The sequence below is a fragment of the Mustela erminea genome, chromosome 8, assembly GCF_009829155.1.
Source record: "Mustela erminea isolate mMusErm1 chromosome 8, mMusErm1.Pri, whole genome shotgun sequence".
NCBI lineage: Eukaryota > Metazoa > Chordata > Mammalia > Carnivora > Mustelidae > Mustela > Mustela erminea.
The window spans coordinates 37,989,646-38,016,825 of record NC_045621.1 but is presented as its reverse complement, the minus strand read 5'-3'; the positions used below and the strand labels follow the sequence as shown (position 1 = coordinate 38,016,825).

General features: G+C 42.3%; 1 long non-coding RNA gene across 1 annotated transcript; it reads left to right on the top strand.

Moving 5' to 3' along the window:
* The first annotated feature begins 474 nt into the window (after positions 1–474).
* LOC116597410 lies at positions 475–22,539 on the top strand. The gene is made up of 4 exons (XR_004288591.1): positions 475–723; positions 17,283–17,354; positions 18,361–18,455; positions 21,619–22,539. It is a non-coding gene; the product is annotated as an uncharacterized LOC116597410 (long non-coding RNA).
* Positions 22,540–27,180: the final 4,641 nt, after the last annotated feature.

The window sequence follows — 27,180 nt, the reverse complement described above, 5'->3', positions numbered from 1 at the left end:
TACCCCAATAAATCCAATTAAAAATAAGCTACATTATCCTAATCCATCCTCTCCCTACAAAAAAAATAAAAATTAAAAAATATATATATGTATATATATTCAGGAACTTTTTTTTTTTTTAATGTAGGGAGAGTCCTGTAAAGAGGAAGGAAAGCCAAGTACATTCACTTCCTCAAAAATGTACATCCTCTATTTTCCAAAACACAATTAAACACCTACAAATATCCACACATCACCAGCTTTGTAAAAACTCTTAATAAAACTACTCACTTTTTTGAGAAAGAAATCAGCTTGGCTAAGACTGTCTCTCCCTGCCCCTCTAACCTGGTCACACTTGTTTTCAGCGGGCAACCTGGATGCAAGCTGGGAGAATGTTTGGTTTGGTTTCAAGTGTTTTCACTTCCTCTAAAAGGAGGTTACTATGGGCAACAGCGACTAAAACAGAGAATGATAAAATTGGATCCAATCTGCCCACATGAAAGGTGCGGTGGGCAGAATCCACACTCTGCCCACACCCCCTAGGGTCCCTTTTCCATTCCCACTGGTTGTACGCTTTCCCTCCCAACAGCCAGCACCACCCTCAGGCCCAGATTCACCTGCCTGTGCATTTGGTAAACCAGTCACCCTGGAAAGAATTCACCTCCCCGCAGCAGCCCCTAACTAGTGACTGGCAGATAGTCTACCTGCCTCAGCTCCTTTACACCCGATGAAGACAACGCCAAGGTAATTTTACATCAGTGCTTCTGATACTGTTATGCTTGCGTGAATTGGCTGGGGATTGAGTTCCAATGCAGATTCTGATGCAGGAGGTCTTTGAAGCTCCAGTTCCAACAAGCTCCTGGGTGATGCAATTCTGTCATCCACAGATCCACTTTAAGCCCAAGGGTCTCTTGTCAGAGCTCCCTACAGAGTCTAGCAAAAAAACAATAGACATCTACACATCTTGGTGTGCTGGAGCAAGAGGAAATACCTCAGGGACAAAACGTGGGTAAGGTCAGACGGATAAGATGTGGACCCACAGGCAGACTATAGAAGGGCTCCTCTCCAGAACTTCCAGAGGCATATCAGGATTTAGGAATTCAGCTGACATTCCCGTAATAGAGGCATATTTGTGGGCTGAAAAGCATAAGAAACTTCTGCCCCGCATCCCTGACCACTCAGAGGCCGTGAGTGGCAATGAGCTGTGGGGAAGGGGCGGTGCACAAGAGAAATGAGGGGTCATGAGCACACAGCGAGGCTGTGAAGGATACAGCTGTGCCTGACAGCAGGGGAGCCGAGGTGGGTTTTAGACGGTTTCAAATTTTGTTTAAAAAAGGAAAGAATGATTGTTGACAGGTAGACTGGTATGCCTTTAGGCTCTGTCAGAAGACTGTTTTATTGGACCATGTCGCAGAGCACATAAGGGTTGTTCATCAGGCTCATCCATAGGACAGCTCAGGAAGCAATTACCTGACAACACGTCAAGGTTATGAGGCTGGAAAACGTCCTCTCCTCTGGGCTCCCACAACACTTTAAAACTACTGCTAGAGCACTTACTTCTCCCCTTGGTTGCCATTCAAAAAGTTTTCACCAAGTGTCAACATGTTTCAGTCTGCATTTTAGGCACTGGGGATCCAAGGATAATCAACACAGAAAAGTGTTCACAGAATTTATATGATAAGTGGGAAACATAAATGATAAGCACAACAACAAATACATATAAAATATATCAAATAACTGCCAAGTAGAGAATTAAAAAGAGGTGGAGCCAAAGCAAGGGACTTGGTAACCACTTCAGAATGAATGGTGAGGGAGAATGTCTCAGTCCATTCAAGCTAGTATATGTTGTTATACTATCTATCTATCTATCTATCTATCTATCTATCTATCTATAAGCTGTGGGGGCTTATAAACAACAAAAAATTATTGCTCACAGTTCTGGAGCTGAGAAGTCCAAGATCAAGGTTCCATCCAGCTCATTCATTGTCTGGTGAGAGCCAGATTCCTGGATGGAAAGCCATCTTCTTTCTGTGTCCTTACATGGCAGAAGGCATAAAGAAGCTCTCCGTGGTCTCTTTCATGAAGATACCATTCCCATTCACGAGGGCTTTGTTCTCAAAACCTAATCATTTCCCGGAGTCTGCCACCTCCAAATACCAGCACACTAGAAAAATAGGTTCAACATATGATTTGGGGGAGAAATAAACATGCAGTCTGTAACACAGGACCTCTCTGAGGAGGTGACATTTAAGCTGAGATTCGACCAACTTCAGCTATGTAATGAGGAGAAAGAACACAGCTGATGAAAGGACACATGTAGTGCAAAGGCCCTGAGGCATGAATATATTTGGCAATTTCAAGGAACTGAAAGATCAATGTCCTACAACAGAACAGATAAGGAGAAGAGTTATTTGAAAATATGCGGGAGAAGAGTCAGATCTTTATAAGCTAGAGTAAGTTTAGCTAGAATTTAATTAAGTTTGATTTTTTTTCCCCCCAGTTTGGTAGCCAACATCCAATATGGATCCTAGTGATCTTAACCTCAATGAATCTTAACCAATGAATAAGCCTCTCCCACAGTGACCTGGGGCTGGCTTGTATGAACAATAGAATACAGAAGTGATGGTTGGTTCATGACTTCTAAGGGTAGGTCATAAATATACTGCAGTTTCTGTCTTTGTCCTTGGATTTGCTTTGAGGGAAACTAGCCACCATATTGTAAGGACACTCCAACAGTCTCACGGACAGACCCACATGGAGAGGAACAGCCAGCAAGTTGCCAGCAGCAACTTGCCAGCCTCAGAACACCTTCTTCCCACCGCAGCCCCAAGCAACAGCTGACTGACACACTCTGAGCTAGGGCCACCCAACCCGGCTACTCCAAAAATATATGCTTTTTTCAGAACTGCTTGAAAGTAACTTGCAGGATACTTCACCCTTAAATACTTCAGCATGCATCACCCAATGCTAGAGAACTTCTGCTGCATAACCACAATTAACATTACTACATTAAAAAAAATTAGCAATAATTGCATAGTATCATCTAACATCCAGTCCGTATTCAGATTTCCCAGTGGTCCAACAAATATCTCCCTGGGACTTTGGACTCATTTTACTTGTGATAATTGTGATAATTATCTTATGATAATTCATGAATAGGTTTTAAGCAAGAGATTGGCATGGTCTGATTTGCAACTTCAAAAGTTCTGTCTGACTTCTGTGTAGAAAAGAGATTGAAGGGGCTAAGTTAATTTCCTGAGGCTGCTATTATAAATGACCACAAACTTTAATGTATTTTTATCTATTTGTTTTTTTATCACAAATAGTAATTTATTTTCTCATGGCTCTGGAGGCCAGAAGAAGGAAATCAGTAGCGCTGGGCCAAAAATCAGCTGCCTTTGCAGCTTCTGGTGGGCGTTGGCATTCCTTAGCTTATGGCTGTGTCACTTACAACCTCTGCCTCTGTCTTCGCATTGCCTTCTTCTCTTCTGCATGTGCAAAAGCTCCCTCTGCCTCTTTCTTGCAAGGAAACTTTTGGCTGCATTTAGCACCCGCCCTGATAATCCAGGATCATCTCTCCTCTCAGTATTCTTGAGTTCATCATATCTGCAAAGACCTTTTTCCCAAATAAGGTAACACGTGCAGATTCCAAAGAACAGGACCTGATGTCTTTAGGAAACCTTATTCAGCTTCCTCCATGGACCCAGAATAGAACTGAGAGAACCATTGGCAGCCCCTGCCCATGTCCAGGCAAGATGTCTATGTCTTGGAACAAGATGCTGTTGGTGAAGAAAGAGCGGTAGACAGATTTAGGGTAATTGCTGATAGATTTGATAGGGAGCAGTGGGAGCTGTGGGAGGAGTGCAAGAAATCAAAGAACCTCCCGGAGCCTGTCGGGTACTCCCACTAATCTCCATTAACTAGTTATCAACTCCTTGAGAGCCCAAAGCCTTTCAGTATGTCATTACCTCTGGGACCCAGGCTGGGGCTTTTCTTATGGTGGGTCTACACCATAATTTAACTGAATCGAAAAGAGATACAGGGGTCAGAACATCAATTATTCTCTTTGCCAGACTTTAGCAATGTCTAGAAATGTCAGAAAAGTTCTGTTTGGGAGACACCTGGGTGGCTCAGTCTGTTAAGCCTCTGCCTTCAGCTCAGGTTATGATCTCAGGGTCCTGGAATTGAGTCCCACATTGGGCTCCTTGCTCAGTGGGGAGCTTGCTTCTCCCTCTGTCTGCTGCTCCCCTAGTTTGTGCTTTCTCTCTCACTCTTCCTCTGACAACTAAATAAATAAAATATTTTTAGAAAAGAAAAAGAAAGAAAAGCTCTGTTTGGCGTTGTTCTTTGAACGCCAGTGACCTAGTCTGAACCTCTCAAAAGAACCTTGTTCTTAAATTAGGGCTCTTGCTTCTGCTCTGTCTGACCTGGGTGGCTGCAGTAAGAAATCCAGAGAAATCTCTGAAAAAGATCTTTTACAAACTAAGCAAAAGCAACTTATGTTTTGTTTTTTTCTTTTAAACTGTCTTCAGTATTGTTATGTTTAAATTTGATTAATATGATGTGACGTAATGAAATTTAAATTCATCTGGTCTTACTGATTGTTTTAAGACCAACAGCTGACAAGCTTTGAAAACACGTGATTTCCTGATAACTTTACGTTAGTATAAATGTGACTAAGGGCCTTCATCCATTTTTACACCTTAAACAAAGAAATCTAATGCACACACAAAAATCTTCTTTGAAAACAATACTTACCCCACAGCCATATTCTATGAGGTATAAATGTGAAACACATTCTACTAACTTTATAATGGTAATGAAATTAACTTTCAAAATACTGTCAATTATTAGATTTTATCTTAGGTCAGCTAGTATTGTTTGCTTTCCTTGGCTCTTATTAAAATAACCCTAAAGAGATGAATATCTATTTTCACATATTTACTCATTTCCAATATGGATACCAGGGTTCCTGGTGGCTCAGTCTGTTAAGTGTCCAACTCTCAATCTCACCTCAGGTCTTGATCTCAGGATCATGACTCAGGGTCATGAATTCAAGTCCTGTGCTGGGCTCCACAGTTGGTGTGGCATCTACTTAAAAAAAAAAATATATATATATATATATATATTCATATATAAATATATATATAATATATATAAATTATATAATAAATTCTATTTCTTTAATATAATTTATATGATAAATTATATATTAATATAATATATATCCATAATATATATATGTGTGTGTATATATATATCCATATATATGGATACCAAAGAGATTTGCTACATTCAAGACCTACACAAGGTCTTCCAGTGTTTCCACAAAGCCTGGAGGGACAAAAAGCCTCATAGGGATATTTCTGCCTTTTCCAACCTCAGGCAAAATTTGACATGCCCACCAAGTGCCAGTCCCCTAAAACAGCTCCACCCAATCACAGAAGTGCACCAGGGAGGGAATGAAATCACCTTGGCCGGGATACAACTTCTGCAGATTGCATGCAGATCAACCTCCTGCTGCTTCCTATTTCCTTCCTACTCTTCCTGGTCTTGGCTCTTCATCTCGCCCCTCCCGCCCGCCCTGGCTCCCCCTGGTTCTGAAGATCCATCGGGGACACCAGCTTGACACCAGGACTACTGTATTCCCTCTCCAACACCAAGATCTGGGGGTTCAGGTTAGAGATACTTGGGTTTTCAGTTGGATCTCGGGGTGGCTGCCTACCTGGGGCAGGGTGTGGAGAGAGAGGAAGGAACAGGAATTAGGCATGAATCATTTGGCAGACACTGAAGTCTACCACACGTCTGACCTTGTCTAAGGCACTGGGGATTCTGTGGGGAACTGGCCATAATCTCTGCCCTCAAAGAGTTTACAGTTCAGTAAGGGGTGGGTGGAGATGGATGTACAAGTCACTCCGGGAATACAGGTCATAGGCACTCAATTCAGTTTCAGGAGGGGAGAAAGCATGGGACTCGGGGATGGAGTTGCCAGATTTACTAAATAATAACACAAGATGCTCTGTTAAATTTGAATTTCAGTTAAAAAGCAAATAATTATTTGGGGTATGCATATCCCATGAAATATTTGAGGCAAAATTACAGTTAAAAAAAAGTGTTCATTGTTTATCTGAAATTCAAATGTAACTGGGCAGCTTGTGTTTTTATTTCCACCTCCAAAAACTGATTTGACTCAACCTATAAGACTGAATCCCCAAATTTTCAAGGGTAGATCTTGCAAGTGGGCAGAAAAAAGGCAAATACCTATGTCATGCAGTTTGAAAGATAATTACTTCTAAAGCCCCTTTTTTTCTCACTTTCATCTATCTGTAAAGGTGTTTATAATTCTACCATTAAAAATTAGCTCTTTGGGGGCACCTGGGTGGCTCAGTGGGTTAAGCTGCTGCCTTCGGCTCGGGTCATGATCTCAGGGTCCTGGAATCGAGTCCTGAATCGGGCTCTCTGCTCAGCGGGGAGGCTGCTTCCTCCTCTCTCTCTGCCTGCCTCTCTGCCTACTTGTGATCTCTCTCTGTCAAATAAATAAAAATTTTTAAAAATCTAAAAAAAAAAAAATTAGCTCTTTGGGGTTATCTGACTTTTTTGTTTTCTAGTGAAGTAGTAGAAAAAGGAAAATCAAGAAAGCTACTGCAGTTTAACATAAGAAGGAACTTTCTAGAATTAAGGAACTGGTGAGTATTAGGAAGTGAGCTGTCATAGAAGATGTTCAAGAATCGGTCACATGTAAGGGAGGTAAACAGGGCTCAGTTGGGTCAGGTCTTGGCAAGCTTTCTCTGTAAAGGAGTAAATAATCAATATCTTTGGCTTTGGGAGTCACATGTTCCCTGTCACAACTGCTCAAATCTACCACTGTTGCCATTTTGTAGCACAAAAAAAAAAAAAAAATGTATAAATGCATGGGCCTTGTATTCCAATAAAACTTAATTTTCCAAACCTGGGTGTCAAAGTAGATTTGGCCCAATTTGCTGACCCCTGGCTTAGATAATCTCCAACATCCTGTTCAAGCCTCAGATTCTCTGACAAGTTAAAACTTTCAAAATGCCAACACCCCCAACAGTGGTCCCTTAACTGTTCAAACTGTTGAGCCTGGAATGAGTTTTCAATTAAGGCCTCTGAGAAAATATATGGGTGGGCCCCAAGGATGGTCAAGAAGAGGTCAGTGCACAGAGGAGGAGAAAGGGTTGAGGAAAAGTGGCCCTGTTGGCCTTCCGAGTATAGATGACTGGAAATCAGAGATGACCCCTACATGGTCATCTCCCTACCACTCCACCCCCACCAGCAGATAGAGTCCAAGAAGAAGGGGGGGGGTGATACTTGTTTCAACCACCCACATATTGAAATGAATGACATCAATGAATGTTCACAGCAAGAGTGGAGGAAAGGCCAGTTCATCAACCCAGTGGTGAAGCTAACCCAGTGGATTATAAACCAACACCTATCAGTTCCCAGAGTAGGAGTCTTTGTTCAACAAGGAGATCCTGTTCTCTAAAAGGCATTGAGAGGAAATAAAACAAGCCCTCAAGGGGTTAGTAAAAGGAAAAAAGAGAATTTTAGTATTTTTTCCTTTCCCTTTTGTTTTTGTTTGTTTGGTTGGTTTGTTGGTTTTTATTTCTTTTCAGCGTAACAGTATTCATTGTTTTTGCACCACACCCAGTGCTCCATGCAATACGTGCCCTCCTTAATACCCACCACCTGGCTCCCCCAACCTCCCACCCCCCCGCCCCTTCAAAACCCTCAGGTTGTTTTTCAGAGTCCATAGTCTCTCATGGTTCACCTCCCCTTCCAATTTCCCTCAACTCCCTTCTCCTCTCCATCTCCCCATGTCCTCCATGTTATTTGTTATGCTCCACAAATAAGTGAAACCATATGATAATTGACTCTCTCTGCTTGACTTATTTCACTCAGCATAATCTCATCCAGTCCCATCCATGTTGCCACAAAAGTTGGGTATTCATCCTTTCTGATGGAGGCAAAATACTCCATGGTGTATATGGACCACATCTTCCTTATCCATTCATCCCTTGAAGAGCATCTTGGTTCTTCCCACAGTTTGGCAACCGTGGCCATTGGTGCTATAAACATTGGGGTACAGATGGCCCTTCTTTTAACTACATCTGTATCTTTGGGGTAAATACCCAGTAGTGCAATTGCAAGGTCATATGGAAGCTCTATTTTTAATTTCTTGAGGAATCTCCACACTGTTCTCCAAAGTGGCTGCACCAACTTGCAGTCCCACCAACAGTGAAAGAGGGTTCCCCTTTCTCCACATCCTCTCCAACACATGTTGTTTCCTGTCTTGCTAATTTGGGCCATTCTAACTGGTGTAAGGTGGTATCTCAATGTGGTTTTAATTTGAATCTCCCTAATGGCTAGTGATGATAAACATTTTTTCATGTGTTTGATAGCCATTTGTATGTCTTCCTTGGAGAAGTGTCTGTTCATATCTTCTGCCCATTTTTTTATATGATTATCTGTTTGGTGTGTGTTGAGTTTGAGAAGTTCTTTATAGATCCTGGATGTCAACCTTTTGTCTGTACTGTCATTGGCAAATGTCTTCTCCCATTCCGTGGGTTGCCTCTTTGTTTTGTTGACTGTTTCCTTTGCTGTTGTTGTTTTTTTAAACATTTTATTTATTTATTTATTTATTTGACACAGAAAGAGCGAGAGATCACAAGTAGGCAAAGAGGCAGGCGGGGGGGTGGGGAAGCAGCTTCCCTGCTGAGCGGAAGGCAGATCAGGACCTGAGCTGAAGGCAGAGGCTTAACACACTGAGCCACCCAGGCACCTTTTTCCTTTGTCTTTTAAAAATGAATTATATCTACAGCCATTATTTTATGTCATCCTGAAATCACTCAAAGACTTTAGAATTTTGTTCCCAAAAGCCCTAGATATTAGGAAGTTCTTGAGTCATGCTGGCCAATTTTCTGCTGCCATTACAGGTGCCACCACCCTGTAGGCTCTGCCACCTGTTACCAAGGCTCTGCCATGCAACCTACTCCCCCCAACTCCCAAGCCCTGGTCCTCACTCAGACCCTGAGAAATCAGTCCTAGTGCCCTCTACCTTGGGTTAATTCCTTTGATGGCTTTATTCTTCCACTCACTGAGATACTCCAGGGCCACCAGATCTGGGAGAAACCACTTAGCATCTGCTCACTGAACTACTGCTACAGGTCTCTGCAGGACTAAGGCTCTGCTTGGTTCTGAATGGAGTGGGTGCGGAGGAGAGCTTGTGGGCTTAGTTATTATGGCATTCCCTTTGTCTTCCCTCTTCCTGTTTCTCCTCACAAAGGGAAATGGGAGACTGAGGCATGCAGGCATCTGGACTTTTGTGGGGTGAAGTGTGTCAGCATGGGGTCTCATGGGGTCTCCAATGCCCTGTCTAGCCCAGCACAAAGACTTTATCCCATCATTGAGACATAACAAAAATTGTGGATTTGTAGCAAATGGTTTAACTCGATACATTTAAATGTTTCAATGCATAGTACAGAATAATAGCTAACTTGTGCAGCATTCATAGGCATCAAAGCATTTCATATTTGTAAAACAAGGGTATTTGCCAGGAAGCAGTTGTTTTCCTATTTACCAACCATGATAGAAATGTGTCAACATTTTAAAAATTATTTAATTTGAATTACACACATTTAACATACAGTGTTATATCAGTTTCAGGTGTGCAATACAGTGATTTAACAATTTTTTTTTAAGATTTTATTTACTTATTTGACAGAGAGAGATCATAGGTAGGCAGAGAGGCAGGGAGGAAATAGGCTCCCCGCTGAGCAGAGAGCCTGATGAGGGGCTTGATCCCAGGGCCCTGAGATCATGACCTGAGCTGAAGGCAGAGGCTTAACCCACTGAGACACCCAGGCACCCTCAACAATTCTTTACATTACTCAATATTCATCATGTTAAGCGTATTCTTAATCCCCTTCACCTATTTCACCCATCCCCCCACTATCTTCCCTCTGGTAGCCATCAATCTATTCTCTATAGTTAAGAGTCTGTTTTTTTGGTTTCTCTCTTTTTTATTTTGTTTGTTTTGTGTCTTAAATTCCACATATGAGTGAAATCATTTCTGACTGGCTTACTTTGCTTTGCGTTATGCTCTCTAGATCCATCTGTGTTGTTGCAAATGGCAAGATGTCATTTTGATGGCTGAGTTATATTCCATTACACACACACGCATACATATATACATATGTATATTCTTTATTCTTCCATCAGTTGATGGGTTGCTTTCATAATTTTGCTATTGTAAATAATGCTGCAATACATGGGGAGCATGTATACCTTTGAATTAGTATTTCACATTCTTTCGGTAAATACCCAGTAGCACAATTACTGGATCATAAGGTAGTTCTCTTTTTAACTTTTTGAGGAAACTCCATACTGTTTTCTACAGTGGCTGCACCAGTTTGCATTCCCAACAACAGTACACAAGTGTTCCTTTTTCTCCACATCTTGGCCAACACTTGTTGTTTCTTGTGTTTTTGATTTTAGCCATTCTGACAGGTGTGAAGTGATAGCTCATTGTAGTTGTTGTTTTTTTTTCCTCATTGTAGTTTTTATTTGCATTTCCCTGGTGATGAGGGACACTGAGCATTGCTTCATGTGTCTGTTGGCCATCTGAATGCTTTCTTTGGAGAAATATCTGTTCATGTCTTCTGCCCACTTTTCATTGGATTATTTGGGGTTTTTTGGTGTTGAGTTGTGCAAGTTCTTTATATGTTTTGAATACTAACCCTTTATTGAATATGTCATTGGCAAATATTTTCTCCCATTCAGTAGGTTGTTGTTTAGTTTTGCTGGTTGATTCCTTTGCTCTGCAGATTTTCTTTTAATGTAGTCACAATAGTTTATTTTTACTTCCATTTTCCTCACCTCAGGAGACAGATCTCGAAAAATGTTGCCACATCCGATGTCAGAGAAATTTCTCCCTATGCTCTCTTTTAGGAATTTTATTTTTTCAGTTTTCACATTTAGATCCTAAATCCATTTTGCTAATTTTTTTTTTAGGATTTTTGCATCTCTATTCATCAGAGATGACCTATAGTTCTCTTTTTTTTTTGAAGTGTCTTCATCTGGTTTTGTTTCAGGGTAATGCTGGACTCAGAATGAATTTAGAAACTTTCCTCTTTTATTTTTTGGGGGTAGTTTGAGAAGAAAAGGTATTAACTCTTCTTCAGATGTTTGGTAGAATTCACTTGTGAGACCATCTGGTCCTGGACTTTTGTTTTTTGGGAGTATTTTGATTACTGATTCAATTTCATTGCTGATAATCAGTCTGTTCATATTTTCTGTTTCTTCCCAATTTAGTCTTGGGAGGTTGTATGTTTCCAGGAATTTATCTATTTCTTCAGGTTGTCCAATTTGTTGTTATATATATTTCATAATATTCTCATTTTACTCTTTGTATTTCTGTGGTGTTGATTGTTACTTCTCTGTTATTCCTGATTTTGTTTGAGTCTGCTCTCTTTCTCTCTCTGTTTTTAAAGGAGTCTAGTTGAAGGTTTATCAATTTCATTGATCTTTTCAAAGAATCAGCTCCTGGGTTGATCTATCTGTTCTACTGGTTTGTTTGTTTGTTTGTTTTGAGATTTTTTTTGTTTGTTTTGTTTTTGTTTTTAGTTTCTGTTTTGTTTATTTCTGCTCTAATCTTTATGATTTCCTTCCTTCTACTGGTTTTGGGTTTTGTTCTTTTTCTAGCTCCTTTAGGTATAAGGTTAGGTTTTTATTTGAGATTTTTCTTATTTCTTGAGATAGGCCTCTATTGCTATAAATTTCCTTCTTAGAATACCTTTTGCTGCATCCCAAAGACTTTAGACCACTGTGTTTTCATTTTCTTTTGTCTCCATGTATTTTTTTATTTCTTCTTTGATTTCTTGGTTGACCATTCATTGTTTAGTAACATGTTATTTAATCTCCATGTACTTGTGTGGTTTTTTCCAGATTTTTTTTCTTGTGGTTGATTTCTAATTTCATAGCATTGTGGTTGGAAAATTATGACTTTGATTTTTTTTTTATTTTTTGAGACTGGTTTTATGGCTTAATATGTGATCTACTCTGGATAATGCTTCATGTGTCCTTGAGAAGAATGTGTGAATGTGCATTCTGCTGCTTTAGGATGGAATATTTTGAATATATTAGTTAGATCCATCTAGTCCAATGTGTTATTCAAAGCACAGTTTCCTTGTTGACTCTCCATTTGGATGATCTATCTGTAAATGTAAGTGGGGTGTTAAAGTCTCCTACTGTTATTATATTACTATTGGTTACTTCCTTTATAGTTTTTTGTTTTGTTTTGCTGCTTTATTTATTTTGATGCTCCCATGTTGGGTGCTAAATATTTATAATCATTGTATCTTATTGGTGGACTGTTCCCTTTTTGATTATATACTGTCCTTTTTTGTTTCTTGTTGCAGTTTTTTTTAAAAGTCTATTTTGTCCAATATAAATATTACTACCCTGGCTTTCTTTTCACATCCATTTGCATGATAGATGCTTTTCCATCCCTTCATTTTCAATCTACATGTGTCTCTAGGTCTGAAATGAGTCTCTTGTAGGCAGCATATAGATGAGTCTTGTTTTTTTAACCCACTCTGTCATCCTATGTCTTTTTGATTGAAGTGTTTAGTCCATTTACATTCAAAGCAATTATTACTAGGTATGTACTTGTTGCCATTTTTTAATATCTATTTTATGGTTATTTTTGTAGTTATTCTCTTTTCTTTTCTCTCTCTTTTTTTTTTTAAAGATTTCATTTAATTATCTATTTACCTGAAAGAGAGAGTGAGCAAGTGGGGCTGGGGATAGGAAGGGGCAGAGCAGGGTGCATGATGAGGGGCTCTATCACAGAACCCTGGGATCATAGCCTGAGCTGAAGGTAGACACTTTATCAACCAAGCCACACAGACACCCCTTCTCTGTTCCTTTCTTCTTTTGCTATCTTCTCTCAGCTTGCTAACTTTCTTTAGTGAAATACTTGGATGACCTTCTCTTTATTTTTTGCATACCTATTACTGGATTTTGATTTGTGGTTACCATTAGGTTTCTATATAGCATCTTATGTATATAGCAGTTTATATTAAGTTGATGGTCACTTAAATTTGAACCCATTTCTTATTCCTCTCCCCCCAACCCTCACATTTTAGGTATATGGTGTCATAATTTACATCCTTTTATTTTGTGAATTCATTGACTGTTTTTTGTAGGTACACTGAATTTTACTGCTTGTGTGCCTCTCATTTTTCTTAGTCCTGTTCATGGTCTTTCCTTTCCACTCAGAGTCTCCTTTAACATTTCTTGTAGGGCTGGTTTAGAGGTCATGGATTCCTTTAACTTTTGTTTGTCTGGGAAGCTCTTTATCTCTCCTTCTATTCTTATGATAGCCTTGCCGGATAGAGTATTCTTGGCTGCAGATTTTCTTCCTTCTAACACTTTGAATCATGCCACTCCCTTTTGTCTGTAAAGTTTCTGCTGAAAAATCACCTGATAGACTTATGAAGTTTCCCTTATACATAACCATCTTTTTTTCTCCCACTGCTTTTAAAACTCTTTCTTTGTCATTACTTTTTTTTTAAGATATTGAATATCCGTTTATAAGTTCTGATCTGTAGAATTATATTTTTATGTTAAAATACTTTGATTATTTCCCCATTACTTTATTTTTTTATATTTTAGTTTAGTTTTATTTCTTTTCAGCTTAACAGTATTCATTGTTTTTGCACCACACCCAGTGCTCCATGCAGTACGTGCCTTCCCTAATACCAACCACCTTGTTTCCCAACCTCCCACCCCTTGCCCCTTCAATACCCTCAGGTTGTTTTTCAGAGTCCATAGTCTCTCATGGTTCACCTCCCCTTCCAATTTCCCTCAACTCCCTTCTCTTCTCCATCTCCCCATGTCCTCCATGTTATTTGTTATGCTCCACAAATAAGTGAAACCATATGATAATTGACTCTCTCTGCTTGACTTATTTCAGTTGTCATTACTTTTTGCCATTTTGATTACTGTGTGTCTTGGTGTGGCCTCCTTGGGTTGATTTTGTTGAGGGCTCTCTGTGCCTTCTGGATCTGGATGTCTGTTATTTTCCCCAGATTCAGGAAGTTCTCAATGATCATTTCTTCAGATAAATTTTCCACCCCCTTTTCTCTCTCTTCTCCTTCTGGGTCCCTATAATGTGAATGTTATTATGTGTGATAGTGTCAGTGAGTTCCATAAGTCTGTTTTCACTTTGCATTATTTTTTTCCACCTGCCCAGCTTGCTTTTCTTTACTCTGTCTTCCATGTCACTTATCCATTCTTCTGCTTCTTCTAGTCTACTATCTATTCTATCTATCATATTTTTCATTTCAGTTATTGAGTTCTTAATCTCTGATTGGTCCTTTACTATGTTTTCTGTCTCTATGTTAAGGGTCGCAATGAAACCTCCACTCTTTTCTCAAGTCCAGTGAGTATCTTTATGATCATTACTTTAAATCCTCTATCAGGCATATTACTTATCTCCTTCTCATTTAACTCTCTTGCTGTGATTTTGTCCTGGTCTTTCATTTGGGACATATCCTCTCTCTCTTCATTTTGTCTAAATCTCTGTGTCTGGTTCATGTGTTAGGAAGGTCAGCTACATCCGCGGCTATTAAGAGTAGTGACTTTATGAGGAAGAGTTCCTGTGGTGCCCTCTGATCTGTTCATCAGAACTTGGCACTTGAAGTGTGTCTCCTTTGTGTTTCTTGCACCCTACTGCTGTAACTGAATTGCTTTTGCCTTTAGTCCATTCATTTGCAATGGCTCTCTTTGCCTATTCTGGGCAAGGTTTGGTCCCTGTGGTGTTAGTGGGCCAGTCTGGGGCTACCTTTGGCTTGAGTTGAGTCAGACCATGTGTTTATCAAAGATGAAGTAGCACTGAACTGCAGGATGCTTTCCTTGTGTTAGACCCTGAAAAATTTTTGCTGATATACCAGACCTGCAGTCAGAGCCGATATCTGCCCCCAGCCCATTGCTGCAATCAGACTGGTGTGTGTGTGTGGTTACCTTCCCCTCTTCCTGGGGTAGGAGTCACTTTGGAATGGTGCTGACCCCTGTCAGGTCTGTTTGCACACTGCCAGGATTGTGAAACCACTTTGGACTGCTCCAGACAAGAACTATTGAAGATGACAAGTCCACAGAAAATGCAGAAGGGAGGGCTTGCAGCATTAGCAAGTTTGTGAGGGTTTGCTATGGGAGAGGACCTGGAGCCACAGCCTGGGTGGAGGGGCACATCTTCAGGAGAACAAAGGTGTGGGGGGTGCATGTTAGCAAGTTAGGTAGCAAGTGTTGGCCCTACACTGGTTCCTGCAGCTGTCCATGTATCTTGGCTGTGCAGAGGGGAGGGAAATGTTGCCAGCCAGCTCCTTCATCCCTGGAGAAGTCTTCCGATGATCCCTGCCCCTCCAAGTACATGCTCTGAGATTAGTAAACAAGTTCTCCCTCCCATATAGCCCAGGTGTTTGTCAAACTGCTACTTCTATGCTGTATCTCTGTGGGGCTATTTGTTGTATTGTCTCCTTTAAAAGCAAGGACTCAGTTTCCTTTCTTCTTCCATCTCCCCCAAAGCAGGGCCTGCTGATTTTTGAAGTTCTGGGTGTTGAGCCCCACAGATTTTGAGAATCCATGAAATTATGCCCTTCTGGTTTTCAAAGCCAAATGTTAAGGGGATTTGTCTTCTCTAAGTGTGTTCTCTATACCTGGGTGCTTGTTATAAGGATCCATTTTGCTCCCAGCTGGATCTCTATCCTTCCTACCCTCTTTGTTCCAGGCTCTTCTATACACTGAGCTGTGGAGAGTCTGTTCTGCCAGTCTTTGGGTTGTTTTCTAGGTTGTTTACTTGGATTGGAAGTTATCTAGCTGTATGTAGTTATCTAGTTGTATCCATGGTATGAAAGAAGTTTAGGGCCCTCCTACTCTGCCATCCTCCCCAGAAATGTCAGCAATCCAAATATTTCAGCATTTTAACACCCTGTATGGCCATACTAAGAATACCAGCTGAAATTAGCTTTGCTACACCCAGAATGGACTGGATGACAGTTTGGGATAGGTAATGTGTCATCAGGACTCATAATTAAATATGGTTTTCCCACTGCGTGAGGAACTACTTCAGAAGGGTAAAGGACATAAAATTGTTTTCAGTGTCAGGACCAGGCTCACACAGAGCTTCTGAACACAGGGGCCTCAGGCCTTGCATGAGCAGCATGAGCAGCCTTAAGCCAGATGTGACACAGACTAACCTTGCCTTCTTTATCTCGTCCTTACCCATACACTTGCTCTTTCCTGGCCTTGACCTCCTTCACCCCTGGGAGTTCTGTCTGGTGTTCCCTCTCTGAGATGCCACCAATGCTCCCAGCGCATTTCATACTCTTGATACATTCTTCCTATATCAAAATGCTCTGCCCTGTGTCTGTTTCCCTCAGCTCTCTGCTCTCTGCTTAGAAACTGAGAAACTCAGCTGCCTGCAATTGAAAGTGTGATCTCTCCCAAAGGCATCTGAGTTATAAAAACTGTCATGAATGCCCTAAAAAGATAAGCTCTTAAGATTCCATGAAGGTGATTTTTAGGGGAGAAAACCTTCCAGGTATGCTACACAGTGGAGGAAGGGGGCTGGTTCTATCCATTCTGCATAAAGTTGGTTCTTATTTTCAGGAACACATCCTTACCACGCTCTGTGGAACTGAGTAAATAAATAAGAAGGGTACCTTTCTGGCCATGCTCCTTCCACAGCTCAGAAAGCAGCACCTTACCCCTTTGCTTTCCAACTGGTGAGACCTAAGCCAGTTGGATGGAGCTGTGACACAGCCAGAACCAAAGAGCTGAACTTAAGGATCATCTCATCAGAAACGAGACTTGACCTGAGATCCCGGGAACCAGAGTGTATGAAAGGGAAGGAGGGAGACAGAGAACAGGCCCTTGTCTCAGAGTATCCTTCTCCCACCCATCTTCTGTCATGCCTATAATCCATTGAATCATAAGAGCTTCTCAAGATTCCAGTATTGATGAGAATAAACACAGCCCCTGGGAAATACTATAATTCAGTGTTTATTCATCTATTCATGTTTCCCAAACATTTCTGAACATTGAGACTATGCAAGACATCTACAGTTGTACCATTTAACAGTGATCAAAAATACATCCCATAGCCTCCAATACTCTATCATGTCATCTTTTCACTTATCACTTCTCTGCTTTATCACTATCTGAATTTAGACCATCTATTTGTCCACTCATCTGCTTGCATCTTTTCTCGCTTCTCCCAACAGGTACCTCACAAGGGAAGAGACCCAACCTGGCCCATCACTGTAACCCACTGCTTAGAACAGTGTCTGCACACTGTGAGTGTTTCGTTGAATGAATGAGAGTAAGACAATGATGATGATGATGATGATGATGATGATGATGATGATGGTAGCTAACCCTGGGAATAGCTATGCTCTGCAGCACATTATTCTGTTTCTCTAGATATATTATTTCATTTAATCCTCACAATCCAATGGGGCAAGGGCTGTTATTATTCCCATTTACTCAGAAAATAGAAACCAGAAATGTTAAGTATAATACCCAAGGTCATACAGTGGATGAACCAGACCTCAAACCCAGGCAACCCGGCTCCAGAGCCCATGATCATACCCACTTCACTGCATTGCTCTGCAAATAGAAGTAAGACAAACCTGGACCCTTAGAGAAAATTCTAGTGGGGAACTTGAAACATGAAATGAATGACCATCCCACAAGCTAGAATGTGACAAATGCAATGACAAGCCATAGACTAGGGAATGGGTTAGTTCAAGGGGTCTCAAGGATAACCTTACTGAAGGTGGCCTGGGTGGCTCACTCAGTTAAGCATCTACCTTTGGCTTGGGTCATGATCTCAGGGTCCTGGGATGGAGTCCCACATCAGGCGGGAGCCTACTTCTCCCTCTCCCTCTGCTTGCTTCCCCTGCTTGTGTGCTCGTGCTCTCCACCCTCCCCCCGACCGTCCTGCCAATATATAAAATCTTAAGGAAAAAAAAAATCAAAGAGAATATCCTTACTGAGCAGTAGAATAGGGTCCAGGTGCCCTTGAGTTATGGAGAGAACTGACAGGAAAAGATAGGGATAAAAGTATGCCAAAAAAGGAAATTGTGTGACAAAGGTCACAGAAGTAAAAAATGTGAAGCCACGATCAGAGACTGGTGTGAGGAAGAGAGGAAGTCCCATCTGGCTGGAGCCCAGGCCTGCAGGGGCAGAGGACTATAAATGGTGGAAACTGAGGCCAGATTGGGGGAGGCAGTGGGGCATGGGCACTTCATGTGGAAGGGTGACATGATCTGAAACCTCTGAAATGCCTATCTGTTCTAGCTTGGCGACCAGGAATAATGGCCACTAAGACACTGGGGACTCAGGAGGTGGGCAGTTTGGCCCAGGGATGAGGAATGTCATTTCCAGCAGTCAAGGTAAGTGGCGGGGTTGGGGTGGTGCGGGGGGGGGGGGGGGGGGCGGACCCACTTGAAAATGATAAGAGGACCAGTCAGTGTCAGAGGATTGATGGGCAAGAAAACACCTGGAGGGAACAGAGGGAGGGGAGAGCTGAGCCACTGAACTCGGAAAGGGTTGGGCTCCAAAGACACTTAATTGTTTGACAACTTTGGTCTGGGCCATCCCTGATCATAGATGTTAAATTCTGAACCTCAGGCCTTCATGCTGAGACTCTCTTTCCTTTTTCCTCCCCCCAAGTTCATGAAGCACTTCTACGAATCTCATCCTTTTGGAGCCTCACAGGCCTCTGGGTTTTCAGCTAAATTTAAACAAAACAGAGAGTATCTACTACTGATCTGTAGTGTTATTTAAAATGCCCTGAGGCTGGGACACCTGGTTTGCTTGATCAAATAAGCATCTGCCTTCCTCTCAGGTCTTGATCCCAGGGTCATTGGATCGAGTCCTGCATCCGGTCCTTGCTCAGCAGGAAGCCTGCTTCTCCTTCTGCCTCCCTCTCCCTCTGCCTGCCACTCCCCCTGCTTGCTCAATCTCTCTCTCTCACTCTCTCTGACAAATAAGTATAATAAAAATCTTTAAAAACAAATAAATAAAAACAAAACAAAATGCCCTGAAGCAAAATAAATTTCAAGCCAGGAGTAAACCCTTCTAATCCCCAAAGCAGAGTTTTTGTAAGGAAAAGGAAGCAGATGAACCATGGTCCTGGACGGAACAAATGAAAAAAGGTTTACGCACAGCAACTGTTTTGCTGTCGGCAATTAGAAAAAGTAGACATCCAGAGAGAGAAGTAGGACAAGAGCAGTCAACCAGAGGATTCTCTGCAGGGCCTGTAGGAACACAGCCGGACCTCTGACCCACTCAAAAGCAAGAAATGTCACCCATGCAAGCATTCCAAGTACTAGCTACCCAAGGCATTGGGGCCCGCCATCCAGGATCAGTCACATGGGAGCCATGGAATCAATAGTAACACAAGACACACAGGCCCCATGTCATTCTGGATCCTCGTCTGGGCAAGAGAAGGATCTTAACCCCAACGGATTCAAGAACACACCCTGGTTCACATAACAAAAAGCACAGATTCTTGAAAGCATAGCTGGGCTCAGATGCTCAAATAAGGGCATCATTTCTTTGTATTTCCAACTCATGGTTCTGTTCTGTCTAACCTTAGATTGTTAACCATTTACCATGTCCGATGTGGTAGCAAAAGCTCCCCCCAGCAGTTTGAGGCTTGGGTCCCACAACTTAGTGAGGTCAGCAGAGAATGGCTCTTTACCAATAGTTAAACCCAAGCTTAACTGGGATTGGAGTGATTAGCTTGATTTGGGTCGTGAGGCCATTCCTAAGCCAATTTCCACAGAGCGGGCAACAAGAATGGAGAGATGTTAAGTCTGCAAAGGAAACTCCTTGTAGTTCTTCTGCATTTTCTGGGACTGCATAAGATCTAAAACCAAAGGCGGATAAACAGGAAAAGAAAATAGCAGTGAGATTAGCCAGTTTCCTGCAACATTGTTAATGAAGGCCACAATAACACTGTTTGATACTAAATGGAATTCGGCACCGGAAAAAATTCAGTTAGCAAATAACAGGGAACACTCATGTCCTGCTAAGTGCCAGGCATTGTTCTAAGGACTTTACATACTTTCAAAATTCTTCTTTACTCCTAAATACTTCAGTGAGCATTTCCTAAAAACAAGAGCATTCTCCCACGTAACTGAAGTACAATTTCCAAACTCAAAAATTTAACAAAGTTATAACACTGTTACCTAACCTCCAGACCTGAATCAGATTTAGTACTACCACTGGTAAAAACAATCTGGGATCCCACATTGCATTAGTTATCATGTCTCTGTCTTCTCCTTCAATCTGGACCTTTGTCTGTCTTTCATAATACTTGCCTTTTCTTTTTTTTCTTTTTTTTTTTTTTTTTTTAAGATTTCGTTTATTTATCTGAGAGAGAGTGAGTGAAGAAAGAGAGCACATGAACAGGAGGAGGAGCAGGGACAGGAGAAGAAGCGCACTCCCCACTGAGTAAGGAGCTCACCTTGGAGTTGGATCCCAGGACCTGGAGATCATGACCTGAGCCAAAGTCAGACTCTTAACTGATTGAGCCACCCAGGTGCTCTGACATTCACCTTCTTGAAGAGTACAAAGAAGTTATTTTTTGGAGCATTCCTTAGTTTAGGGTTGTTTACTGTTTCTTCCTGATGAACTTTAGTTTGTATGTTTTTTTATTGAGAGTCTCACAGAAGAAATGCTCCCTCTCTCAATGCATCACATTGGGAGGCATATGTCCCTTGACTTTATATGCTCTAAATCATTTACACCTCACAACAACCCAAGAACTAGATATTCTTCTCCTCCTCCTCCTTTTTCATTCTCCCCATTTTACAGAAGAGGACACCAAGATGTATAGAAGTTGAGTTAACACTAAGAGATGAACAAAGTAATGAGCATTGGGATTTGAATCCAGGAGATGAGACCCCAGGAGTTATGCTTTTTTTTTTTTTTTAAGATTTTATTTATTTATTTGACAGACAGAGATCACAAGTAGGCAGAGAGGCAGGCAGAGAGAGAGGAAGGGAAGCAGGCTCTCCGCTGAGCAGAGAGCCTGATGCGGGGCTTGATCCCAGGAGCCTGAGATCATGACCTGAGCCGAAGGCAGAAGCTTTAACCCCCGGAGCCACCCAGGCAAGGGGTTATGCTCATAACCTCTAATTTATGATGCCTCTCAAAAAGGCCGCTATCAGGCCATCTTCTCTCTGCGGTAGAATGGGTTGGATGACACCATTCTCACTACGTGAGAACGAAGTCCCCTGCTTACATGTCAAGTATGTGCTTCGCAGGCATTAGTCTACTTGATCCTCACAATAACCCTCTGATATGTCCAGCCATCACACCTACTGTACGGCTAATGCCCAGACCACATAAACACACAGGGGAGAGTGGAATCCAGCTCAGGTCTGACTGACTCACAACCTAAATACCTGAGCAGTGTGTGCTCTTGGCTTCGGTCACACATGCTCTGTTGCTTTGCATCCGGGAAGAGGACAACTTTTTGGTTTTCATAATCACTGGTTTACATAGTCCTAGGAGTTTCCTAATGCTGGCCTTTGGTCTTCACAGTATATTGAAATCAACTGATCTCCTGCAAAGGAGCCTACATAGTTGTCAGGTGGGGAACTTGCCTGGTGAGCAAGGTCACAGAAACCGTCTGGGGCTGGAAGAGCCACGGGTGTCCCAGAGAGAGCACTGGAACTTCAACTTGCCATCAAGGTGAAGAGGAAAACTGGAAACTACAGACACATTGGAGGAAGGCCGGAGGGCAAGACAGAGCAAAGAGGTCCAAGAACACTGCAACCACAGGCTGAAGAGTTGGAGCCCACTGTGACATCTCACTCATTGGTTTCCTAGGTGTGCCTATGCGACTGGAAGCTATAAGGTAGACACATAAGAAATTCAGCAAAAGTGATCATAGAAAACAGAGTCATAGAAAAGAGAACCATCCACCTCCTACGTAAAATTAAAGAGCCTGTCTACTGAGTCTCCCTTAAACTATACATTGTCCTATAATAGCTTGTATTCATTTTCCTGGAGCGAACACTTGCCCTACAAGAAGAGAATGATTCAATTGCCCCCATCCAAACTCCTTGCCTCTTAGGTTCATAGCATTCACATTTCATCTCTTCAACTGGATTCATCAGAAATATTTGCTCCTATAAAGACTGAGGTCATGACTGACAAAAGAAAATGCTGGATCTTTCTCATCTCGGTTCATGGAGTCCCAGACTTAGTCTTATTCATTAGTGACCTTCTCAAAGAATATGACATGGAGTTGACTTTTAAATAGAGCATGAATGTTTAATGTCAATAATCCATTTCTGGACACTCAAAATATTTTAAAAATAGTATAAATTACAAGTGTATTGTGCTCTAAAGGAAGGATAAAATTTAAATAGAAACCTATAAAACAATGAAGTTGGTATATAAATATATCGGCATGCGGGTAGCCTCAGAAGGATTCATTGGGCATTCCATTGGTGAGCACCCTGAACATTTAAAATAAGACTTGACCTACAAGCACCTTTTTGGGAAAATAGATATTGAATAAAAGAAGAAACAACTATAGCTGCAAGAAAAATATTGAATGATTTGTTTACTATCATCACTGATTTCCTTAAAGACTTAAAAAATCATTTACACTATTAACCAACAAAATTATCATACAATGCCCACAACCTGAGCATTACTTTTTTTAAGACACATGTAGGAGAAAAGTGTTTAATTTCCAAGTTAGTGACAGCCCTGGCATTTTTACAACTTCTACTTATGAAGTCACGTGTTACTCCATGAGGATATTGATTATTCCTATCAGAAAGAATAATGCAAGACACTTGGAAGACTACAGTGAAGACGGAAATGTATCATTGATTTTGCTATATTTCACCCTTGATCCGTCTTTGAATTTGAATCCATGGAAGATGTAAGCTTGCAACCACCTGGGGGAGGAGAAGTTTCATTGGTGCTTGGGGATGAAGTGTAAGGAGGTCCTACAGCAGGAAGAAAATACCAACCTGAATGCCTGGGATTTCTCTTCACGCCCTTGCATCTAACACCCCTTAGGAAAAGCAAATTGCTGTCTCACTCATGAACCAGACCTGTAGGCAAACCCTGGGGCTCTCTCACAACTTGTGTATCAGACAGTTATGCGTGGGCTGTGAGAGAAAGGGGGATGTTGCAGGAACCACAAAACAAGACACAGGCTGATGAACTTTAAAATTATTAGGCTTTTCAGGGCGCCTGGGTGGCTCAGTGGGTTAAAGCCTCTGCCTTCGGCTCAGGTCATGATCTCAGGGTCCTGGGATCAAGCCCCACATCGGGCTCTCTGCTCAGTGGGGAGCCTGCTTCCTTCTCTCTCTCTCTCTCTCTCTGTCTGCTTCTCCACCTACTTGAGATTGAAATAAATAATATCTTTTTAAAAAAATAATAATAATTAGGCTTTTCTATTGATATGCATTATACAAGTATGTAGGTAACACATCGTGACCATGATTTTACGGATATTAATGCTTAAGATGAGGCTAGGGTAAGTATTTAAATGAAAGGTCAGATTTGTGTAATTAACTGTACCTTGGACTTCAGGTACATAGAAGTAGATTCACCAGGCACCTGGGTGGCTCACTTGGTTAAGCCTCTGCCTTTGGCTCAGGTCATGATTCCGGGGTCCTGGGACCGAGTCCCACGTCCAGCTCCTTGCTCAGTGGAGAGCCTGCTTCTCCCCCTGCCTACCACTCCCCCTGCTTGTATGCGTGCACTCTCTCTCTCTCTCTCTGACAAATAAATAAATAAATCTATCTTAAAACAAAAAAAAAAAAAACAAAAAAACGGCAACCCTCTCAGGTCCTCTCCCTCTTCGCCAGCACTGTACTATCACTTGCTTTTCTCTGCACCCAGTCTGCTGTATCTACTGAGGCTCATATCCTTGCCAGGAGTGTCACTGCTTCGAAATCTGGGACACGAAAAACTGCAAGGGCTGCCTTAGGCTCTTAAAAATGCACCCAAACGTCCTTCCAGGCCTCCTGAGTAATCACCAGCCAGACCTGGTCTGAACTCAGACCACTGGCTGCTGTGCGAAAGGCTTTACCTAGAGGAGCACTCTGTACTACCACCGGCTCTAGAGTGTACCTTGGGTTTCTGCCTCCTTCCAGAACTAGAACCAAAATCCTCAGGGCACCACCCCCCCCGCACTTTGTTGCCTCTGCCACAGTGCCTGACCCCTACCTCTGGAGTCACTGACACGTCTAACTCCAACGGTAGCCCTGCTTGAGAGATGCCCCAGAGTTTTCATCTGTTTCATTAGGGTTTTTTTGTTTTTCTAGTTTTTGTCTGTTTTTCCTTTTTTTTTTTTTTAAATGATTTTATTTATTTATTTATTTGACAGAGAAAGACACAGGGAGAGAGGAAACACAAGCAGGGGGAGTGGGAGAGAGAGAAGCAGGCTTCCCCCTGAGCAGGGAGTCCGATGTGGGGCTCAATGCAGGGCTCGATCCCAGGACCCTGGGATCATGACCTGAACCGAAGGCAGACACTTAACTAACTGAGCCACCAAAAACACAAAAACAAGCCACAAAAACAAGGTGCCCCTTGTTTTTACCTTCTTAAACGTGGCTTGCTGCTCTGATCTCCAGTCCCATACATGCCCTTTCTTTGCCAGGTGGCCTAAGAGACTGAGGCACTGTACCAAGTGGAGAATAAAAGCCCTCTAGACTCCCCCCAAAAGCCTACAAAACCCTGCACCTCTTTCACAGTCTTAGGGGTTGTATAAGTTTGCACCTTATTAATCACAGCTTTTGGGACAAGGTGCATCTTACCCAACCACGTGATGCTCCACACCTTACTTGGGTGCCTGAGTCTTGCTTTGTCTGTGGGATCACTGCCCATTCTCTGCCTTACAGGTGCTCCAGCAAAGCCTGTAGCTGTCCTGCAACAGAGGCAAGTCTTTGTATGTTAACATTGTATCAGCAACATGATGAGTTCATTTTACCAATGGGAGCAGGGAGCAGGGAGCAGGGAGCAGGGACGGGTCTCCAGCGGCCATCCCAGGACATATTTGTAAAGCATGCACGTAGCCTTCTGGGAGCACCTGAAATGTTCATCACTGTCCCTCCCGCATGAAGGCAAATTATCTTAGTTATCAGAAACCTGTCGAAGTCTTTTCCAGGAATTTCCTTGAAGCTGAAGCACTTTTGCAGGAACGCTTTTTGCCAAAGCATCAGAGTAAAACAGTAATCCTCTGTAAATGGCAAGAGACTTAAAAATGGCTGCAGTGAGATCTGATGGGACTTCATCCTCATGCAATCGACAAAGGAATGTCTGCAGTGGTCTCATTGTTACTTATTTTTATTATTACTATTTTTTTTAGCAGTCTGTCTTTTTAAAAAGCCTTCCCACCTTTTCTCTTCAATCTCAGTGGGCAATGTTTTGGTTATCTCCCATGGTACTTATTTTCAAAGACCTGCTAAGATTTACAACTTCAAGGGACAGAGAACAAATGCAGAGCTTTCTCCTAGGAGTTTTGGGGGTAATTGCTATTTTAAATTTTCCTTCGTATTAGGGACCAGAAGGCCTGGGGGATTTCGTCTGTTTGACCGTCCATCACGACAGCATCGTCTTCATTTCCATCACTTTCTCAGAGATTCCAGGTCTCAGTGTCCTAATCGGGCTTTGTCATTAGTGCCTGAACCGGAATCCTGGTGGCACCCTCCTCGCTCTGCAGAAGGCCACAATGCTGTGTCTAACTTGTCATCTGCTTTCCTGCCCTATCTGACCCCCCCACCCACACACACACACACATAGCCAGCAGAATAGTGGACATTTGCACAGCCTTCTCTAGCCTAAGCTCTTCTAACTTTCTTCTTTGTTTGCTTGGATTTTTTTTAGAGACGGAGGGGCAGGGGGAAAAAAAGAGGGAGAATCTTAAGCAGGCCCCATGCCCAGCACCAAGCCTGACATAAGACCTGATCTCACAACCCTGAGATCACGACCTGAGCTGAAACCAAGAGTTGGTACACTTAACAGACTGAGCCACCCACTTCTTGTTTTCTAATGCAAACTTCAGCCTCTAGTTCAGCATTGGGGGCCTGCAGAACTGCCCACAGAGGAGGCCAGCCCATGGCAGTCATTTGTCCCCTTCTTTGGCACACTGTGCTCTGCACAGGGCCTCCAACAAGAGCCTTAGATGGCTTGGGTTTTGGGGCATCCTGATACTCATCTGGCAGTCCAAGAGCACCTACTGCACAGGCCACCCCTCCCCATACATACCTCACTGACCAATTCCGGATTTCCCCCTAGCAGCCCCTTCCCAAGCCCCATTTCTCTGGTCTCTTGGCTGGCTCACCAGTTGGTTCATAAGCCTGCTGGGAGCTTTCCTGGTTAAAACCTGAAACCAACCCCCATACTCAGAGGGCAGGCAGGGAGCAACAAAGAAGCAGGTCACTCCAGGTTGGGAGGGAACCTTTAATAAGCCTTTAATAAGCAAGGGAACTGACATAGGGGGCTTGTCTTGGGCACCCACAAGGTGAATGGATCCCTGCACCACCCACCACATCTTAAAAGTTGGATAAAGGATCAGTCACACAAACCAAGCAGGTGCTCTCAACACGACATCACCATCTCCAGGATATGTCCTTGGAACAGCCTCTGGGAATGGGAAAGGCAAATGGAACCCACATTCCAAGGACAGGGGTGGGGGGAAGAGCCTCCGAGTGCCCAAGTCCAGCTCGCAGGTCAACTAACGGTCCCATCTTTTCCATGACCTTCCTCCACCCCGGTTTATGTATGGTCCACTTTAGTCAGTTTTGGGAGGAAGGAAATGGTTTCTAGTTTACACACCACTTTGCACAACCATCACCAAAATCACTTTTAGAATGTCTTCATCACCCTCAAGGAGCGTATCCATTAGCAGATACTCTCTCTTTCCTCTCCAACATCCCCGCCCTAGGCAACCACCAATCCGCTTTCTGTCTCTACAGCTGTGCCTATTCTAAACATTCCTTCTAAGAGCAATCATACAATATGTGATCTTTTGTGACTGACCTTTTTTACTCAACATAAGGTTTCCAAGACTCATGTGAGTTGTAGCATGTACTGTTACTCCATTTCTTCCTGTAACTGAACCACAGTCCAGTT